The sequence below is a fragment of the Chrysochloris asiatica genome, unplaced genomic scaffold (assembly GCF_000296735.1).
Source record: "Chrysochloris asiatica unplaced genomic scaffold, ChrAsi1.0 scaffold00028, whole genome shotgun sequence".
NCBI lineage: Eukaryota > Metazoa > Chordata > Mammalia > Afrosoricida > Chrysochloridae > Chrysochloris > Chrysochloris asiatica.
Window position 1 is genome coordinate 13,499,926 of NW_006408546.1, and position 8,804 is coordinate 13,508,729.

At 39.4% G+C, this 8,804-nt stretch overlaps 1 pseudogene; it reads right to left on the reverse strand.

Annotated features, from left to right (window-relative positions):
- Positions 1 to 616: 616 nt before the first annotated feature.
- Positions 617 to 1,355, reverse strand: LOC102841041 (annotated as a pseudogene).
- Positions 1,356 to 8,804: the final 7,449 nt, after the last annotated feature.

The window sequence follows — 8,804 nt, forward strand, 5'->3', positions numbered from 1 at the left end:
ATCACCAAGGCCATATTTTCCAACTACCTTCCTCTTTGTTTTCAACTTTTGTATTCCAATCACCAGTAATTATCAATGCATCTTGATTTCATGTTTATCAATTTCAGACTGAAGAGTTGGTAGAATTCTTCAAAATCACTGGCTTTAGTGGTTGGTATGCAAATTTGAATAGCAATGGTATTAACTGGTCTTCCTTGTAAGGATATTATCTTATTACAGAGAATGCTGTACTTCAAGATAGATCTTGAAATGCTCTTTTTGATGGTGAATGGAGAATGATACCATTTCTCTTCAATTTGTTGTTTCCAGAATAGTAAACCATATGATCATCTGATTCTAAATGTCCAGTACCTGATTCTAAATGTCCAGTCTGATTCTAAATGTCACTAAAACCTAGAATATGTATGTTGTTGTTAAGTGCCGTTGAGTCGGTTCTGACCCATAGTGACCCTGTATATGGTTTCTGAGGAGCAGCTGGTGAGCTTGAACTGCCAACCTTATATATAAGTTTTCATCTTTATTGAAATGACTTTGGAAATCATGTGCATTTCCATGACACCAGCACTGCAGTTTTCAGAGTCACAGTAAGATACACAGAGTTATATTCATTCTGTAATTAATACAATGCCAACATCTTCAGCAGTAATTTTTGGAACATGGCAAACAAAATCAAGATAGCAACCAACAAACAAAAAAGACCCATAGCTTCAGATAAGGCAAATATCAGGATGTTGTTGTTGGTGTTAAGTGTCGTGGAGTCGGTTCCGAGCGACCCTGCACAGGGTTTCCAAGGCTGTAAATCTTTATGGGAGCAGAACGCCTCTTCTTTCTTCCGCGGAACCGCTGGTAGTTTCGAACTGCTGACCTTACGGTTCACAGCCCAATTCGTAACCACTACGCTACCACAGCTCCTTAAATATCAGGATAGCATATGAGAACAGCTGCTGCTTCAGTGAGGAGTTTCTGGCATAGACAATGATGAGGCTGCCAAAGACTGTTCTAATACCAGCACCAGAATCAGCCACTCGCACTGTTAGAGTGCCTTCACCAATAAATTTGGCAGCAATATCAATGTCTCTGCTGATTGCACTGTTTTGAAACTCCATTTAGATTAGAAGAGGCACACCACTCTGGGCCCCATTAAGCACTGCTGTGCCCTCTCCAGGCCTAGTTTCTGGTAGCAATAACATTGAAGCAGAAACTGGTCTGTATGTAACTCTGGATCCAGCTTGGATCAGAGCAGGAGTGCAGGCGAGCTTGGCGCAGGTGAATATCTGACATTCTCTGGGGAGGCACAGCTGCAGGACTTGCATGACAGGTGTAATGACTAGAATATTGATCTTTACGCACTCCATTCTATTTTTGACAACTTTCAGTTTTCCTAGATTCATTACATTATTCATTAACTATGTTCCAATTATTAATGGATGTTTGCAGCTGTTTCTTCTCACATTAGATGTGTAACATCAGCAAATGAAGATCGCAAAAGCTTTGCTCTATTCACATCAATAAGGTCAACTCTACTTTGAGGAAGCAGCTCTTCCCCATTTGTATTTTGAGTGCTTTCTAACCAAAGGAACTCGTCTTCTGGTACTGTATGTGACAGTGTTCCACTGCGACCCATAAGGTTTCAGTAGCTAGCCATTCAGAAGTGATTCAACACTCCTTTTTCCTAGTCTGTCTTAGTCTGGAAGCTCCACTAAAACCTGTCTAACTTGATGACCTTGCTGGGATTTTAAATACCAGTGGAACAGCTTCCAGTATCACAGCTTCCAAAGTCTGGTGAGACACACTGATAGACAAGTGGTGGAGTACTTTGGATATATGTTACAAATAAATTTCTGCAGAAGTTGTACTGATTTACAATTTTTCAGTAATGTATGTCACTACCTCCCCACCTCACCACATCATCCTCAAACCGGTATGTTTCCAAAATTTTTTATCTTTGTTAATCTGATAGATGACAATGTATCTCATTTAAAATTTTTTATTTTGTATTTCTTGTTAAAGACTTCTATTTTTCTGTTCATTACTTGTTCATGTCCTTTTACCACCTTTATATTGGATTGCTAATTTATTTCCTAGTGATTTTAAAAATTTTTATACATTAAGGAAACTAAACATTTGCCTGGTCTATAAAGCTTCTATATTGGTTTCTTTCCAAGCTAACATAGCCTATTAGCAATTATTGACCACTCTTTGCCCAATTCAGCTTCCTAGTACTATCTCTCCAACTCAAGTAGAACAACCTGAGTTTGTTGATCTGAGATCACCAGTCAAGAACCCAAATAAATATGAGAATTAAGCTTTGTGGTCACTCTTTCTTTCTACTTTTGTGTTTCTCCCTTGCCACTTTCTTCCACATTGATGAGAACCACCATCTTATTTCACTTGGTTTCCCTTCCATTTCAGAACTACAGTGACCAAAATTATGCATGAATTAGTTAATGTCTTCCTAGGCTTTAGGAGGAGTCCTAGTGTGGCACTGTGGGTTAAGGCGCTACATTGCAAAGCCATTTTAACTGCACGATTGGTGGTTCAAGCTCACCAGCTACTCCTGGGAAACCCTATACAGGGTCGCTATGGGTTGGAATGGACTCGACAGCACTTAACAACAACAACAACAGGCTTTAGCAGGGAGTATGGTGGCTCTGTAGGTAAGCACTGGCCTGCAAATCACAAGGTCTGTGCTTTAAGTTCCCCAGCTTCTCCACAAGAGAAAAATGAGGCTTTCTACTGCAAAGTTTTACAGCCTCAGAACCCCTATATGAGTCAGAACTGACACTTAACAATATTGTGTCAACGGCACTTAACAACAACAGCAGTCATTAGCACTGACAATTAAATAAAGCAGAAATTAAAACCTTGTTGTTTTCTAGATGTACCTGAAGGAATCCTTGGGCTATACTATGAGATCTTATCCCTTATATAATGCTGTTGTCCCATTTATTTTTACTGGTTGTATAAAGATTTGTATGATGGAGCAAATTAATCATTGATAAGTTATGGACAACACTGTGGAGAATGAATATTCCAAAACACTTAATTGTGCTCATGAGGAACCTGTTGTTGTTGTTGTTAAGTGCCATCGAGGGACCTGTACATAGACTAAAAAGCAATCATTTAAACAGAACACAGGGACATTTCATGGTTTAAAATCAGGAAAGGTGTGCACCAGGGTTGTATTTTTTCACTATACTTATCTGGCACTGTAGGATAAAGCCTTGGACCACAAGGTTAGTTTGAACCACAATGTCTGTAGTTCAAACTCACCAGCTGCTCCTTGGAAACCCTATACAGGGTGGCTATGAGTTGGAACTAACTCGATGGCACTTAACAACATTCAATCTGTATAAGGAGCAAGTAATCCAAGAAGCTGGATTTTATGAAGGAGAATATAACATCAAGATTGGAGGAAGACTCATTAACAATTTATGATATGTAGATGATAGAACCTTGCTTGCTGAAAGTGAAGAAAACTTAAAATACTCTTTGATGAAGATTAAAGAGCACAGCCTTCAGTATGGAACGTACCTCAGTGTAAAGAAAAAAAAAAACCTATCCTCACCACTGGATCAATAAATAATAATACATGGAGAAAAGTTTGACGTTTTCAAAGACTTCATTTTGCTTGGATCCACTATCCAGCACAGGAGACTGGTACCCCAGAGCTCAGTGTAAGGAGCTTTGGTAGTGTAGGGGTTACGAGTTGGGCTGCTAACCTCAAGGTCAGCAGTTTGAAACTACCAGCTGTTCTGTGGGAGAAAGATGAGGCTTTCTGCTCCTCTAGAGATTTACAGCCTCAGAAACCTATGCAGGTTGCTATGAGTTGAAACTGACTTCAAGACACGTAACCACCGCCACCACCAATACAAGTGGTGGTGGTGCTGTGCTATGGAGTTGATTCCGACTCATAGCGACCCTATATAGGGTTTCTGAGGCTGTATTTTCAATATCCTCATATGCATGTGAAAGTTGGACAATGAATAAGAAAGATCATAGAAGAATTGATGTATTTGTGTTACAGTGTTGTAGAAGAAGAATAAAAATACTATGAACTGCCAGAAGAACAAACAAATCTGTTTTGGAAGAAGTACAACCAGAATGCTTCTTAAAAGTCAGGATGCTACTATATTAACTTGTTCTTTGGGATTTTTAGGAGCTAAAACCAACCAACAAATAAATAAACACATATTTATCAAGAAAAGAAAAAAAAAAGTCAAAATGGCAAGATTTCATCTTTCAAACTTCAGACATGTTATCAGGAGGGAGTAGTCCCTGGCATATGACATCATGATAGGTATATTAGAGTGTCAGCAACAAAGAGGAAGACCCTCAATGAGATGGATTGACACAGTGGCAACAACAATGGGATGAGCATAATGATGATTGTGAGGATAGTGCAGGACCAGGAAGTGTTTTGTTTTGTTGTGCATAAAGTGGCTATGAGTCAAAATCAACTCGACAGCATGTAACAACATATGTTGATGGAGAGAATTAAATGTAATTTTAAACAGACCAGGGAACCTGAAACTAAACTTTATATTTTTTAGCATGAGGACAGAGTTGTTGTTTAAAGTGTTACTGAGTTGCTTCTCACTTAGTGACCCTATATAAAGTTTCTGAGATCGTAAATCTTTGTGGGAGCAGAAAGCCTCATCTTTCCCATGGAATGTCTAGAGGCTTGAGCCACTGACCTTATTGTTTTCAGTCCAGTGGTTATCCTTTAGATTCCCCCTGTTCCCAGAGGATAGGGCTATAATGTGCAAAACAATCTTTCTAGCTCTGCCTTGTCCCTTGTGTATCATTCTTTTATGAACAGCCCCACTCTCTACCTAGGGCCCAAATGACTACTCTCTTTAACTCCCTGCTATCCAGTTGATTATTATGTCCAGTTGCCCCTTCCTCCTATAAACTGCTTCTTTCTATTCTCTTTGCCACTGCTGTGGTTCAGGCTTCAGAATCACTCTCATAGATTAACTTCTCTGTACCCTTGTGATTGACACTGGAGACCTGGAATATATCTGAGACAACCAGGACCAGGAGTTTAGAAGGTATCTTAGTAATGTACTGCTGTATAACAAATATTCCAAAATTTGGTAGCTTAAAATAACACACATTTATCAAATTATGCTTTCTGTGAGTTAAGAAGCTGGACAGGGCTGAACCGGGTCCTTTGTTTTACAATCTGTCACACAGTTGGAATGGAGGTGTTGGATCAGGGTCTGTGGTCTCATCTGAAGGCTCAGCTGGGAGAGGATCCATTTTCACATTCCCTCAATGGTTGTTGTCAGTGGCCTTTAGTTTCTTACTGACAGTTGGCCAGAAACCACCATCAGTTCCTTCCCTCATGGACCTCTCTCATGAACCCTTGGGTGGTATAAATAGCTAATGTGATCAGCTGCTAACTGAAATGGCGGTTTAAGTCCAATCAGAAGCACCTTAAAAGAAAGCATGGTGACATGCTTCTGAAAAATCATTCATTGAAAACTCTATGGAGCACAGTTCTATTCTGATACTAATAGGACCACCATGAGTCACAATTGATTTGACAATGACTGGTTATATGGTTACTTGTTATTGTTAAGTGCCAGTTGAGTTGGTTCCAACTCATCACAACCCTGTATAGGGATTCCAAGGAGCAGCTGGTGGGTTTGAACTGCTGATCTTGTGGTTTTCAGTCCACTGCTAATTCTCCAGTGCCACACACCCAGAATCTAGCATGTCAAAAATTATGATTTTTTTATAACTTAACCACAGAAGTGACCTCTCTTCACCTCTGCCATACCCTTTTGGTCAGAATCAAAACATTTGCTTTGACCTATACTCAAGGACTCCTGGTGTGGTATTCTAGGATCAGCACTGGACTATGAATCACAAGGTTGGCAGTTCAAAACCTACCAGCTGCTCCTTGAAAACCCTACATAAGGTCGCTATGAGTTGGAACCAACTCAATGGCACTTAACAATATAATTTAAAAAGAAAATTACACAAGAGTATGAACCAGGAGTTGATGATCACTGAGAGCCATCCTAGGCCCCTGCTTATTACAGTGGGACAGGAGAAAAGTTTTCACAATGGCGAGAGAGCAGAACAGAAAAGAAAGCTGAGGCATGGGGAAAGTGTGTAGTCATCACAAGTCCAGGTGTATGAAAGGCCAAATGTCCAGCATCTAGAAACACAAAATAAGAGCCTCTTGCAGTAGGATATAGCACAATTTATAGCACCAATTCCTATAAATTTTTGTCTGTGGAACTATTAGCTGTCAGCTATTCTTCTAGGTATTTTCACAGGGAATTTATATATCACTACTATGAGTCAGTTGTCGACAGCACTTAACAACAACAAAAAAGAACATACGCATTTTCAAATTTTTCTTACTTCACTGACCATTACTTTTGTCTCCTTCAATGGTTGTACTTTCCTTGGCCACCTCCTAAATGTGCATGTTGCTTGGGGGTTGAGAACTCTGTTCTGCTTTTTTCTACCTCCCTTTTCTCTCACTTATAGTTCCTCCACTCTCACATCATTAACAGTGTAGGGGGGAAAAGTCTCAGATCTACCTTGTTACTTCCCATTTTTCCAACTGCCTATTTAAAATATCCAGCTGTTTCTTGGAATATTGCCATGAAGATGTATCATCATTATCCTTAACTTAATCTGCCAGAGTCATCATCTCTCCCTTAAAACCAATCTTTCAAATATATTCATAAAGAAAATCATTAACCACAGTTACTGATTAATTCTAGGGTACAGGATTAGGGCTTTGGAGAAGGGGAGATTAATTCATTGTTAAATTTGTATGCATTATTTTTATATTTTACAGGAAATGCATTTAATATAAAAATGAAGTAAATAAAAAGATATCCTATTTTTAAAACCCAGTCGGCTCTTCCTCCTGCCTTAAACTTCTATGTTCCTGGTCATGGTTCCCATCTTCGATCATTTAGACTCTGCTTTCTTCATGGCTCTTCCTCTCTCAGGGCCCTTTCAAATGTCTCAGATTGTGAGCAAGGATGGCATTTCCTGTTGTGAGGATAGTGAAGGGTAATCAGAATGAAAACTAGAGACACTCAGACAGAAGGCCATGAAAAACCTAACTAGAAGAAGCTTATGGGCAGAAACAGAAGGAGCTCTGGTAGCATAGTGGTTACGAGTGGGGCTACTAAACTCAAGGTCAGTAGTTTGAAACTACCAGCTGTTCCATGAAAGAAAGATGAGACTTTCTGCTCCCATGAAGATTTACAGCCTTAGAAACCCTATGCAGGGTCGCCATGACTTGGAACTGACTCCATGGCACACGACCACCATAGGCAGAAACAGTACAGAAAATCTTATTCACTGATTTTTAATTACTGTTACGGTGGAATTTTGCACTGATTTGGAAGGTAAAAGACCAGCAAATGAGGTAGGTAATAGGAGCAGCCTGGTCAAAGGACCACATGGTGATTTCTTGATTGGCATCAGGGATGAGACTCTCACAATGACAAAGACAGACTTATAGTAAAACCATTAATGCTTAATTTCAAGGACCCTGACATGCACAGGCCCCTTGCAGAACTCTAGGTAGGGTCCTAGAAGTATGTTCTTATAGTCATATATGTTTGTAAATCTTGCAAAAGTAAGATACTGCTGTCTCTTCCACTTTAAGTTATCCTATGTCACACTTAAAAAAACAAAACAAAACATTTACCAGCTTCGATGGCTTCATGATCAGAACTCTACTAGAGGAAGATAAAGAAATTTGATAAAGGAAACAAGTGTAAATTACTATAATTTGATGAACTTGACCTATATTTATGGATGTAGTAGCTCAAAATACCAACTGAGCGCAAAAGAGTCTTCACATGAAGGATCATACCTAGCCCCTCTGTATACAGGGTTGATAGGGATGGGCAATTTAGACACTGGCTGTCTAAAATGGTGTGTGTGTATGTGTGTGTGTGTGTGTGTGCCTATAAAGGCACAAAGTGACTGGCTTACAAGTTTTCAAGAGGAAGTTTAGTTTCAGAGGGTGTGGGGGAAGGCAGAATTTCCACTGAATAATATTCATCTTGTTTAAATGGATCTAGTGAAAAAAGATGGATATAAGATTTTTATGATTCAATAGTAATTGTTACCATGACTAATTGCAACTGTCACACTGTAAAGGTAGATGTTTTGTAACAAAAAGTGGGGAGTAGTTAATCTTGCAGGCTGGGAACAGAGGACCCTAGAACCATCAATGGAGAAGAATAGGAGCAGAATGTGGGACCCTATCCAGAGAAGAAGCAACACAGGACATGAAGACAGAGATGAGGGCATGGAAAGAGGGAGCAGCTGAGAACTCTAGCCTCATGGAAAGAGAAAGACTGTGTGCTGGCATCCAGGCACTGGTGGCCAGGAGGCAGGCTTGCAGAATGTGCCCTTCAGTTATTTAAATTATTACACATTCCTAAGTGTTTTTGTGTACACTCCCCCCACCAAAAAAACACACAAAAACCCAGAGGGAATACCAAAAATGACAGCATTGAAAAGGACATTAGGAAAGCAATACCACTGACAATAGCCACCTAAAGGATGAAATATCTAGAAATAAATGTAACCAGAGAAACAAAGGACTTATACAAAGAAAACTACAAACACTACTACAAGAAACCAAAAGAGACTTACAAAAATGGAAGAACGTACCATGCTCCTGGATAGGAAGACTTAACATTGTGAAAATGTCAATACTGCCTAAAGCAATTTACACATATAATGCAATCCAAATCCAAATACCAACGACATTCTTCAAAGAGATGGAAAAAACAATTACAAACTTT